The sequence below is a fragment of the Calidris pugnax genome, unplaced genomic scaffold (assembly GCF_001431845.1).
Source record: "Calidris pugnax isolate Ruff unplaced genomic scaffold, ASM143184v1 scaffold147, whole genome shotgun sequence".
In the NCBI taxonomy this organism is placed as follows: Eukaryota; Metazoa; Chordata; class Aves; order Charadriiformes; family Scolopacidae; genus Calidris; species Calidris pugnax.
Window position 1 is genome coordinate 4231598 of NW_015092359.1, and position 13802 is coordinate 4245399.

Here is a 13802-nt window from a genome sequence, read left to right on the forward strand (position 1 = left end):
CAGCCTTCCAAGATCTGAAGGGAGCTCCAGGAGAGCTGGGGAGGGACTCTTTGTCAGGGAGTGCAGTGACAGGACAAGGGGGAACAGTTTTAAATTGGAAGAGGGGAGATTTAGATTAGATACCAGGAAGAAATTCTTTGCTGTGAGGGTGGTGAGACACTGGAAGAGGTTGCCCAGAGAAGCTGTGGCTGCCCCATCCCTGGAGGGGTTCAAGGCCAGGCTGGATGGGGCTTGGAGCAACCTGGTCTGGTGGGAGGTGTCCCTGCCCAGGGCAGGGGGGTTGGAGCTGGATGATCTTTAAGGTCTCTTCAAACTCTCACCATTCTATGGTTCTATGTAGCATGAATCAGCCTCAAGCTGGAACGAGGAACAGAAAACGCTGAAGACTCCATTGTCTGAGCGATGCTGTCAGAGCTCGGGAATGATTTTAGTTTCCTCTTTTTCGGAGGCTGAACCAAGGCATATCTTCCTTTGCTCTGGCACCCCACGCCAAATGCTAATTGGTAACGTGACATTTACACCTCATCTCCAGGGAGATGTCTACTTAAAATGCAACCAGGGCAAAGCCTCTATCCATCAACAAACAGCTTCTTTTCTGCCGATAAATCCAAGACAACGTGCTGAAGTACAGGCATTGTAAAATTATCAGCTGAGTCTTTAGTGTGCAATTTAGCTAAATTAAACTCTTGACCTGCAGAAAAAATATGCCCTGCACAGGGAGCTTTTGCTGTGTTCAGGGAAAAGCAGCAGGAACATACTTTTCCCCAGGAAACTCAGTCAGTCTCACTTGGAAAATACAAGTGAGCTACAGAATAATCAGCCACAAAGTGAAGACACTGAAGAGTATCATAAACAGATTTCCGGGAACAATAAAAGCAATGTCTAAAAACTAAAACAGCAAAAAATCCCACCCTACGCCAACCCAAAATGCCCAACCCCAAGTCACCCCAAAACCAAAAAAAGTCCTGATTGACATCACATTTTCTCCATTCACCAGTTTTGCCCAACTTCTGGGTTCTTTCCAAACGCAGGCAAAGTCTGAAGCAGTTTTTGCTCCATGCAGGTTTCTAAAGCGGATGTGAAAAATACATTCTGTCTCTAGACATACCTAAATCTGAAAGAAGAAAGTCTTTCCTGCGAGTGTGACATCGGAAATGGAAAATTTTCCTGGTCACTTACACCCCTGTGAAGGTCCTGTATTCAGTCTGAACAATCATATTTTGCATTTGGCCAGCACGAAGGAGCTGGGGGTCCTCTCACAGTAGCTTCTCCTGAGTGTGCCATCTTTACCAGCACAAATATCCTTCATCTCACTGTGGGGAAACTAAGACTTAAGTACTGCACTAGCACACAAGAGGGATACAGGCTGAGGGAGCTGGGGGTGTTCAGCCTGGAGAAGAGGAGGCTCCGGGGAGACCTAATAGCGGCCTTCCAGTACCTGAGGGGGGCTACAGGAAGGCTGGGGAGAGCCTGTTTACAAAGGCTGTCAATGACAGAAAGCGCGGTACTGGCTTTAAACTGGAGAAAAGCAGATTTAGATTAGACATTAGGAATAAGTTCTTTACTGTGAGGCTGGAGGAGCACTGGAACAGGTTGCCCAGGGAGGTGGTTGAGGCCCCATTCCTGGAGATATTCAAGGTGAGGCTCGATGAGGCCCTGGGCAACCTGGTCTAGTTGGGGGTGTCCCTGCTGACTGCAGGGGGGTCGGACTAGATGACCTTGAAGGTCCCTTCCAGCCCAGATGATTCTATGATTCTATGAATTCAGCCCATGGTCCACAATCACAGTGTGTCTGCAAAGAGCGACCGAGGCAAGCAAATTTATCACGGGCACCTTGCAATTGGCAGTCTGGGTGTTTCTCCCTCCTCTTCCAGCAACTTCAGGAGGTTTTGTGAACAGAGAGTGCCTGATGACCACACTGCTGCAGTGTGCTCTGCAGACAGATCCAGATGAAAATTATTTCCCCTGAAGAGCACCTGAATCACTTCTGCATCAGAAGTACGCCAGAGGAGCTGCCATTAGGATTCTCCTTCTCAGCTCTGCTACAAGGGTGAAAGAGCAGGCAAAGGGTGAAACAAGAGACTGGTATCACAAGAGCTGCAGTTGAGTAAGAACAGGATAAAATCTATCAGAAACACACATACATGCTGGACTCGCAGTCCTAAATGGACCTACGGTCAGATGCATGTACAGCCCACACGGCCTTTGTCATCTAGCAAAGGCAACGGTAAAACAAAATGCCCACAGACACCTGAGTACCAAGACTCCATCTACGTTTGTTCAGTGAATGTTGTTTCTCTGGCTTGCTCAGGTGTCCCTCAAACCATCAGCTGCTCAAACTGCAAACCATCTTCAATCCTTTCCCAGCAGGAATCCAGAGCATGGGATGTGGAAAGTGCCAAGATCATTTCCGTTCTTGGTCACGCAAGGTACCTCCTGATTACCAGGTGACAAAAGTGACTTTAGAAGGGGTAGAGGAAGAAATAAATAACATGAATAATGGCATAACAAGAACACGTTTCTCCACTTCTCTAACGGAAAACATTTTATTTTTTTTAAAAGTCAATACACTCCTCCCCACAGTCAAGAGCGGGAACAATCATGAGGTAGACAAAGCCATGGGCAAAGGATTCCAAAACTTGAGAGTGAAAGGAAATTTAAAGGACTGGAATGAATTTGTTTGGGTAAACAGAGCTGTACCCAAAACAACTTATTCTACAACCTGGGAACTACAAGTGAGCCCCAAGGCACAGAGGGGCAAGCAGAAACAACACAGCAGCCATGCACAGGGCAGGACAGCCCACACATCAGGTTACTGGCAAGCCTTCCAGCCTTCCTTGCTAGCCTTGCTTTAAACAAGAGATGGTTTCTAGCCCCGCTGGGATCTTCAAGAGCATTCCTCTTCCCTTCCTATATGAAGTCTGGACAGTAGTGTTGCACAGCGTCCCTCCTCCTTACAGGTCCTGCAGGATGACAGGATCACCCCATCTTTCTCCTCCTTCCACACAGGCCATCTGAGCCACCCAAGCTGATTAATCTTTTGGGTTTTATTTTCTTGGCAGGGACCCAGCAAAGTAAAAAGGAAAAAAACCAAACAAACCTGCCAGCCTTTCAACTGTGTAAAAGCACATTCAGAGAGAGCTTCTCTGAATGGGAGCTCACAGGCAGGCGTTGGTTCTCATCTCCACTCCGAAACGTGACCAGTGGCTTTTGGACAGTTTGGGCAGTGATAAGCAATAAAGCAGTTTTCCACGACAAAGATTAATATGGGTCTTTTTGCTCCTCTTGTTTGTTGCAAAACCTGCTTTATGCAAACTGCAAAGATGCTAATGTCAAAGGGTTTGTCCCTCCTGGTTTCTGCGCACAGAGAACCAAGCTGCATAGGCAAATAGGCAACCACGTGATTCTTTTCTTTTTGGGCCCAGCTATGCAGATTTCTCCTCAATGAAAAAATCTGCAGCCAAGCCTTAATTCTGCTTCATGGAAGGCACTGTATAGAAAGGCAGGGGGGGTTGAATTATAGAAAAAAAATTCATCCAATCCTGAAAAGAGATCTTCCCCCGAATTCATGCAAGCCAATGGGAACACAGCAGTATCTGCCAGAACTCTGAGCATCTGATCCCTCCCTTTGGCATTAGGAACCTATTTAACAGGATCAGTTCACTGTAAAACAACTCAGAAAGAAAAACCAAAGGCTCCAAACTCATCTTGCTGTTCTAGGGATAGAGCGATCATCTAAAACCAAATCATAAACCACAATCCCAGAAACAAAACACAAATGTAAAAGTATTATTCATCTTTTTTTCCAAGCTTGTTTAATAAAACAAACCCAAAAATCATGGACATAAACTGCACGGGTATCTTCATCCTCAGAAACTTTTAGTTTCAACCAATTCTTTAAAATCTCTGCTCTTGGACAGATCTGAAAAAGAAGAAAGTTAGCTCTACCAGATTCTTTTGCCATCTCCTTAAAATCTTGAACCTTTGCTCTTTCTGAAGAAATATTCTAGTCTCTCTCCCAGAAACGGAACTGCAGTATAGCATCATCACTTCAGCACTTCTTCAAAAGAATGAAGGTACTACATCGCAAAGAGCCGTGCAGAGCATATTTTTAAAAGGGTAAAGGACTTAACGATTTTGCAAGCATCCAGCAGCAGAATAAATTGTTACTGACAAACACCATGCCTGTGAAGGACACTATTTACTTTCTGATGATGCGAAAGACCACATGACCTTTCAGCTATTAGGACAAAACAGAAAAGGTTGGGTATCTACTTGTTCTTTGACAGCTTCTATAGATCAGGTACAAATCTCTCTGCACATAAAACCAAGCACTAACAGCAAAGAGTTGTTAGATCTGTTACCAGGAGGTGTGGGTCAATTAATACAAGGTAAATTTCCATTCTATGCCATCAAAGATAGAGAAGATGCAACAGGCAAACTCATACCTGATCCTACGGCTTTCATCACTGGAGCATCCCAATTGTTCATCATTCAAATTAAGAAAAGCATCTGAAATCAGGGATTATTTTAGTCAAGTTAGAGATACATGGACAGCAAAAAGGTTGTAAGAGATCCTGAGAAGTCACACAGTCCATTCCCTCACCCAGTAAAGGACACTCTGCCTAAAACAGTTGTCTGCTTCATTCCTCCCACCAACTCTTGGCAAAGGACAACGGTCCACGCTTCACGAACACCCCTCCGATGATGCAGAGCTGAGCTAGATGGACTAAAGCTTGCCAGGTTCCCCCAGCAATTCAGACTAGATGGCTTCTCACTGAACAGTGATTTTTTCCCAGATAAAGAGAAGCTTACCAGAGTATACTTCTAAAAACGGAATGAAGATTCACCCAGTAGGCAGAGAAAGCTATCCACGTTTCAAAATCCAGCTAAGCCGCTAAACGCTCCTATTTACACTGAAGAGAAAGTGGGAGAAGGGGGTGAATAAAACACTAAGCACACCTTCTTAAAAAAAGCTTGAAAAAGCTAAGCTGGAGCAAGGTATGAACTGGCAGAGAGACAGCCCAGGAAAAGCTACTCCAGTTCACAGTTCCCACCAGCATACTTAATTTCACTGTACCCAGGAGCAAACAGTTGGGATGTTCTGCTACTTCTCTTTTTAATTAAAAGACAAATTAATGGGAATAAGTGGCTTAATAAGGCAGTGCAAAGGCAACTAATTTAAAGCCTACGGCTTTTTAAAAAAAAAAAAAAAAAGAAAGGCAAGCTGAGTTTTTTTGCGAATGTTTTCAAACTTGCAAGCTCCACCTTCAGGTTTCTCAGAATAGATGACAACCTATTTTTTTAAACAGACACAGCACCAACAGTGACAGGAAAGCAAAGGTGTCCCAACAGAGACAAAGGCTCCAAACCCAGCATTGACAAGGAGATGTGGGTACACCCATAAAACTTTTTGAGTTAGCATCCGGCAGGAAATCCAAACAGTTCTAACCACAGAAAACCACTGTCTGATACTGAAATTTAGTCTTTTCTTTGCTGCTATTATAGCGAAAACATGCTTTCTTCCTTTTTTTTTTTTTTTTTTTTTCTGAATAGCATGTTGTATTTCAAAGCACAGCAGAAAGCTACCATAAGCACTAGCTTATTTCTCTGTTCATAGCAGTATCACAGAAAGACAGAGAAAGCTGCACACACAGCTCTGCAGAAGCGCTGCACGTCAGCAAACAGAACCAGAATATTTTGTCTATAGGCTAAACCGCACTTTCAGCACCCTGCCCCTTATTTTCCGTTGACAATACTTCATGTAACATCAATCAAATTCCTACTGCTGCTTCCTTCAGTTACGCCTCCTGGATTTCTATCATCTTTAAAAAAAAAAAAAAAAATCTCCCCACATGACCTTGCAGTCAGAGAAGTTACCTAACTTCGTTTGACGAGCTCTACATTGAAAAACTACGCCGTTTATCCCACTTTCCGTTCGCTTCCACACCTACGCAGCATGAAGGTGGCAAACGTTGATGCGGCCACAAAAGAAAATTCATGGTAAGAAAGACCTGAACCCGTATCCACATCGCAAGCAGATAAAGGCAAATATAAAATTAGCTTTTCAAATTGATCAGCTTGTAGAGATGGTTTAGCAGTCGTGGTATAAAAGCCTGTGCGAGGAGGGAGGAGCCCTTTCTTTTGGCAGGTGGCATCAGCTTACAGAGACTGTACAACTGATGCCTTAGACACTTTGCTCATCAGAAACATCCTTTCCCTCCCCTTCACTGCAAATCATCTGTACCCAACCTCTTCCCTGAGGTTTCCTAATCCGTTTCAGCCCCAAAATAACCTGCTGCCTACAGGTCGTCTCCTTTTTGGCTGGGGTAAGAGCTTCAGGTAGTGTTGTTCCAACTATCTGAATGCAGATGAGGTTTGAAACTGGTTCAGGCTGGATATTGGGAAAAATTTTTTCACCGAAATGGTTCTCAGCCATTGGAATGGGCTGCCCAGGGAGGTGGTTGAGGCACCATCCCTGGAGGTGTTCAAAAGATGGGTTGAGGTAGTGCTGGGAGATACGGTTTAGTGATGGTGTTGCTTTTTGTTTGTTGTGTGGGTGTCTATTTTTTCAAAGTTAGGTTGACAGTTGGACGAGATGATCTTTAAGGTCCCTTCCAACCTAGAAGTGTCTGTGATTCTGTGAAATTCCCCTAAGTCCACCCCTTCATTACCCAGCTCCCCTCTTAAAGCCCACACTCCCACTTAGACTGCTTCTGTGCCTCCTGCTGATTAATATCCACTGATCAAACATTAATATAAAACAATAAACAGCAAGAAGGAAGCCACCTAGCCATTTACAGGAACTCAGGGCTGTCTTTCCAAGAGATATAGCTGCAAAGTAAAGGAGAGCATCTCAATGAATTGGGTTTTTCAGAAGGGGCCAGCAAGGTCCAGCTATTGAGGCCTTAAATAACCACATTTCAGCTTGTGGAATAGGGAAGGATCTTGGACCCACAAGAATCAAGCCCCTGGTGCAGCAAGAAGGAGAAATGCAGCATCAGCACCCAGGGCAAAGGGGAGAATGGATAGCAATGAAATGCCAGGGAGGGTCATGCAAGGACTCGGAGCGCAGCAGGGAAAAAAATAATAATAAATAATAAAGTTCACAAAGTGAGGGAAAGGCAAGTTAGCGCACAATGTCGAAGAAATAATGGAGCAGCCTGCAGGTAATGAAACATGTTTGCAAAGAGCAAAGCAAATGAAGAAAGGTAGGGAAAGGCTCACACAAGCATTTACACACCCCACAGGACAGGGACGTGGGAGCTTCATCAAACTTTTCCACCTCAAGCACCCTGTCCCTTCCCGATGTCCTTTGAGGGACAGGAGCTTCAAACTTCAGTCTTGGTAACTTCTATTCTAATTGCATGAAATCTACGTATGTGTCACAGACCAAGAGACAAGAACAAGCTGAAAGTTCAACAATACAGCACTGATTTATTTTAAATGTATACATTTTACACACACAGCCTAAGCAACAGCAACGTCACTTCTCAGTGTTTAAGGAAAATGGAATTAGCATTAGTGCAACTTGTATGTGAGGAGATTAACCTGGAAGCTGTGTTTGAAGAAGAAAGGAGCAGATGCTTCTGTTATTTTAAGTATGTAGCAAACAATGAATAATTATACCCTAGGCAATTGAACAATTGACTTTTGGGACAGAAAGCCAGCTTGGGGATTAGGGTTTTAAGGTTGTTGACTTGCCTCGAATGCATCTTCTGCAACAGCCGTTTAGTTTGCGCCAGAGCCTTTCCAATACGAATCATTTGTTTAAATTCTAAGAATATGCTTTCTCCAGAGCTCCCCAGCAATGCTGCTGACACTAATGAAATCTGAAGTCACCCACACTCGATTTTAGTCGAACTTGGCACTAAGACGCTACTGTGGTGCAAGTACACTCCCTCAGCAGTGTTTACTGAATTCTTAAGTTTTCTACTCATTTCACAGCTGACAGCTGGTTTATATTAAAGGCACAGCCCTCTCACTAGTCCACAAGCAGGGGAAAACAAAGCTGTCTGCAAAGGAAAGAGGCAAAAACAGAACATAAAGACAAAAAGACCACAACAGCACCGGAAGCGCAAAACAGGAGCTTGAGACCAGCCGAGTCGGATTTTTATTAGAAGCAGTACAGCTCATTTCTCCCGACCACACTCTCCTTCAGGAGGAGGAATATTGGGGTGCACAAGCAAAGGCTCAAGAGCAGAACCAATTTAGGCATGTAATACCCCACCACAGCTCCTAACTGCTGTTCGATGTGAAGCCACTTGCCTGTTGAATGCATACCATCATTGAAAAAGCACAGGGTACATCTAAGCCAGCTCCCTTAACACCACTTAAAACTCGTTAACGTGCTGTAAATCCGCCAGACTTGCACGTGTGTGTTAACCTTGTAGCAGTAACAGGAAATCCACAGATTCATTCAGACTTTGTTCCTATGGATACACTGTAGGAATCATCAATAGGAATACGAACAGGTACGTATTTCCAAGCTGCCCAACTCGATGAAGATGAAATCATCTTTTCACACAACAGTTTTTGTGAGACAGCTGCCAGCCACACAGCTTGAGAATTACCTCTACTGGCAAGGCTCTGTGGCTCTGGATCTCTTTTAAACCACCTGAGAAAAAGGTCTCACTTGTGTAGTGTATCTCACTTTTTCCTTTTGAACACGTGAAGAATGTCATCTCACACTTGTCCAGCTCAGACAGCTCTGCTTTTGCTGGCAGAGATCAGAAGCTATTCCTGCTTGGAAGCCTGAAGAAAAAAAAACGCTTTTGTGTTAGCAGTGATACTGCCACCTTTTAGATGCAGAACACATCATTAGTAATACATTTTGATTACAATGAGCCAACAGTTTCCTGTTAGAGGCATACAAGCAAACAAGAACATTAAACAATGCCAAAACATTACATATGCTGACCGTCAGCTGAGCACAGCTACATTTAGCTGGCAGTCACAATGCCCTCTGTAATTGTGACCTGTTTAAAAAGGGAGGCTTAACAAAAACTGCACAGCCATGAAGTAACAGCCCTGGTTACAGAACAGATGTATGAACAGACACAGAGCTGCTGTCAGCCTCTGACATACCTTGAACAGAGGGTTATTTTGCATAGAGCCAGGAAGATTAATCCGTTCCTGCTTTCATCTGTGCTTTATTCAGGGATTCCAGCTTTAGCTATCATCTCGTTGAGGAAACGATTCCAAAAGGACAAGGCTTGAAATATTAATGACAGTTAAAATCAAGAGTCTTTGCTGATACTACAAAACTCTGAAGAGCTGAGCCAGAAAACACATTCTCACAGAAGGTGAAAAGCAGGTGTTGGAGTTTCTGTTTAACTGCATGGAAACAGAACATCTTGCAACACTGTACATCAGCCTACCACAAAGCTTAACACAAAATGCAGTCCCTACTCTGGTAATCAAAAGAGGAAATGAATGCTTTACTAGAGACAGCACAAAGCTACCAGAAACTGAAAAACAAAAAAAAAAAAAGGTTACTAACTGCTTTCTGCTGGATTTGCAAGGACATGAGAATGGGATATTTCCAATGATTGTGTCCAATTCACAGCTTTCATACTCAGCAGTATAAAACTGATGTAATGTCAGCTTTACTCCCGTGCCCTAAATCTACTCCGAATCCTATCAAAACTTCACAAAAAGTGAGATAGAACTGCTTTCAGGGAGAAAGCAGTTCCCTTCCCGGGGATGCCAAGGAAGTCTAAAAGTCTACTGAATTCTTAAACACCTTGCACACACTTTCAGCCACAAGGAAGGATGTTGCAACCTGGAAGCCCTGACTCCAAAGCTCCAGTTACATCACCCTCATCGGTGTAGGCTTCCACATCTCAGAAAAGTCACCCTAGGGGAAAGCTTTACTGCCAGGGGAAGGCAAATCAGCCTCCAGACAGGGTAAACACATTTATCGTTCTCTCTTCTGAGCTTGCATATATACCACTGAAAAGTACTCTTCCAAGAAAGTTTTTTTTTTTTTAGTTATGCCACAAAAAGTCCTTTATTCTGCACACCTTCAGTAACAAGGGAGACGATGCTCTACACAACCTCATTTCACCTATTATTCAACACCAATCTCTTTTGCAAGAAGAATTAAGCAGCATTTTCAGTGGGTACAGCTTGATTTTAATACAACCATCGACGCTCAGAACAGCAGCACAGATAATACAGGAAAGAATATTTGAAATCTCAGGTACCCCTCTTCACCCTGTGCCCGATGGACAAGAAGTGTACAAGTGAAAGGTAGGGCCCACATTTTGACCTACCCATCGGTTCTTCTTTTTGGAGTCTAAGAAGGAACACCAAGCCCTTGCTATTCACTTTGCCTCTACTACAACACAAGAGGGAGGAAACCGGAGAACGCCGTTATCTCTTCCCAAGCATGATAGGAGAGAAAAACTCTGGGCTTAAGAGATCTTAAAAGAGGAATTCTATATTCTTTTATCTGTGCTTAAAGCCCTTCAGCATCCGTTCAGACATGGCACTAACCCAAAAAGAGTGAAACCAGCCAGTCTACTAGGGGAGGATTTTGATTTTTACTTCTAAGATAAACTCCACAAAGACTGAACTACTTGCATTTCTCAGTCCTATACGCCCTCCACTAGAAGATCTTGCTTCAGCTATTTGCTAGATTCAGAAGATAACTTCGGTATCTGGGGTTTTCATGCTCTTCTTCCAATTTCTGAAATTCTCCTTCTGTGGTTTGATAAATTGTTTTGAACAAGGAGTGGGCAGCTGTGGGACTTATCTCAAATAGTTTCAAGTGTTTGTATTTTGAAAGTTAATCTTCTAGTCTAACAGTCTTCTTTTTTATTGCTCTACTACTCAGTAAGAGTTACGATGTTGAAATAAATCTGGGTTAAACAAATACTTTGATTTGCAAAGTAAACACAGACATCCTTCCTCTTAGCTCAATTCAATAGTCACACACGATCAAGGCACTTAATACAGTCTAAAATTAGGAAATTCTGTTTGCATGTTTAAATTGCCTTCGATAAGGAAGAAGTGCATTTTTGAAGCTCAGCGTTGCACTTTTTTTACCAACACTCACTGCTTTGAGAAAGAGACAAGCGTGTCAGCAAGGCAAAAGTGCAAAGCCAAGACCTCAGCCTTCCTCCTGGATAGACGAGACCGGTGCCAGGCCTGTGGGAAAGGACATGACAGCTGGAAGAAGTGATTACCTACAACAGCTTTCACTCTTTGCCACCGTTCCTGTCCCACAGTTGCAACCTCTGCACTCTCCCTTGCTGCCCTGCCTTGCAGCCAGCTGCATTTAAACCCATGTTCTGGTTGAACTTTTCACCATCTCACCATCCGCCCCCAGACCGCTGACTGCCCTGTCCTCCAGCCCTCATCAACCCTCTCTTCCTCTCAGTTTTACCAACAGTAATTGTCTCATCGTTGGGATGGCTGATACACCAAGTTACGTACCCTTGAGCTCAAGCATCAATCCCAAGATAACTCCCCAGTTGTTTCTCTCTCTCTCCAGAGTTTTCTCTCCATGGAGTTCTCTCTCTCACCAGGTTTCAATACAGATAACACAGTCTCCAATAGCAATGCGAGCCCTTTCAAGAGAATAAATGAACTACAGTACAAAGGCAAGTGCTTTGGAGAAACAATTTTACGACTGATGCTTTCAACCCGGCTGCAATCTTGACAAACCTGTTATATTTTACACTTTACACTCCCTTCCACAGGGCAGATCTATTTTCATTAGTGTATATATTTGGCTGCTAAATCTGCTTCCATTGAATCACAAATTAACTCTTACCATTAAAATTGCACCGACTCCACCTCAGGCTAATGACTTTAAAGTCTCCTAGGTCTCCTGTTACCCTTTTAATGCACTAGAAGTACTTTCTTTTAATCTTCTTGTGGTACTGATTCAGTCACAGCCACATTAACATAATGCTCTCACATTACAGCCCCAGTGAATCTCCCTTGCTTACAATCACTCACTCAACGTCAGAAGCTGCCCACTGGTGTAACACCATCAACGTGACACAGCGCAGCTACCCACCAAGTTTCCAAACCCCACAGTTTTGTAGGGGAGTTGCAGGAGAAGCCTATATACTAATTTCACATCCTGGCACGATTACCAAAATAATCTGACCCGGCCTTAAGGCCTGGAAGGAAAAATTAAGTTAGCTGGAGCGTCCTAAGAGGACATCACAGTGCCTTTCAAAGGAAATTGGACTCAGCATGCAGGACTCTTCATCTACAGCAGAAGTCCAGCTTGGGTATACGTCTTGCACATGCTGCAGCAGCACGTTCTGGAGAGGAAATGCCACTGCTATCATTAGTTTTAATGAGAACACCACAATGTTGTTTTCACCAAAAAGAAACGCGTATATATATTGCACAGACTCGCTGTGATGCCCTGTGACTACATTTGCAGAGAACTAGATTCCTGGCTCAGCAACTACGTGCCATTTATAGCATGAAAGCAAGTCAACCTTAAAAATTAGCTAGTCATTAAGTAGACAATTGATCTTCTGTGTGAGTGAAAACAGGCTAGAAATAGACATTGGGGTATCAGAGAAAAAAAAAAAAGGTTATCTAGAGGGAAAAGCACATATGGGAACCTAGGACTTGTGCTGCTGTTAGAAGGTCAGTTTAGCTGGTCGTCCTGTAGCGGAGCATCACACTGGCCAACAACCCAGGCCATGATTATACTCACCAGCATGCCCAAAGGAGCCAGTAGTATCCAGTTGAGAAGAAAGGACAGAAAAGACTATGACAACACTGAGAAGACCCTGGTCTCCAGAGAGGCTCTCCAGAGAGACATCTTCACTCCAGAGGTGCCTAGAAAGTCCTCTTGGTCCCAGGAGTTACCTAGAACCACCCATATGTTGGGAAGTTTCGGTGGACTGAAACAAGCAGAGCTTTGCAATTCATACAGCTCCTAAGTAGGAAAGAATTTTATAGGAATTACAAAGTAGTAGCGATTAATAACACCACAATACTTATTAATTCAGCCATAAGCCATCAAAGCAAAGCAGCTCAACCCAGGGCCGAGCATGATGTCAGAAGTATGGCACCGCAATGAAACAAGGAGTTCAAGGAGACCAAGACAAATCTAAGTTAAAAACTAGAGCGCAAATGGTCTTCAGTCTGAAAGCAGTCTCAGGCTGCTCAGTCTTTGCTTGAACAAGCGTGTGCAAGCAGAGGCCTCCATAGGAAACACGGGGACTTGAGAAAACTTACTCAGAGACTATGAGGCCATAGGATGACGTCCAAGAGCAGATGCAGCAGAAAAATGCTGTGCTCTATTATAGAAAACCCAGACTCACTCATGGGAAAGCTGGATCCAAGAAAAGAAATTTTGATGACAGACGGGCCGGCGGGAGTCTCAAGAGATGCTTGAGAGAGTAAATTAGGCCTGTTTAACACAAGAAAGTCAGTGATGAACATGGTGAAAGAACAGTAACACACCGAGGCCACGGAACCATCAGGTACACATGAACACAATGGCCTCACCAATCAATAAGGCTTAAAAAATAAAATTAAAAAATCCTAGATTAAAAAGCCCCACCATACTAATAAAACTAGTAACTCCCCACATTGCAGGTAGTCGTCTTATTTTTGCTGAATGAATTATACATCTTTGAGAAAAAAATGGGGAGAAGATGAGCACAAGGAAAGAGAATTATAACGGCTGCAAAGCTCGAACAAACTGGGAAGACGATGATTAAACTGAACACCTAATCCCCCGAACTGGGAAACCTGGGAGCAATTCAGAGTCACTCACTTCACCACAAGCTGCCAAAAATGGCTGACAACGCATGAAA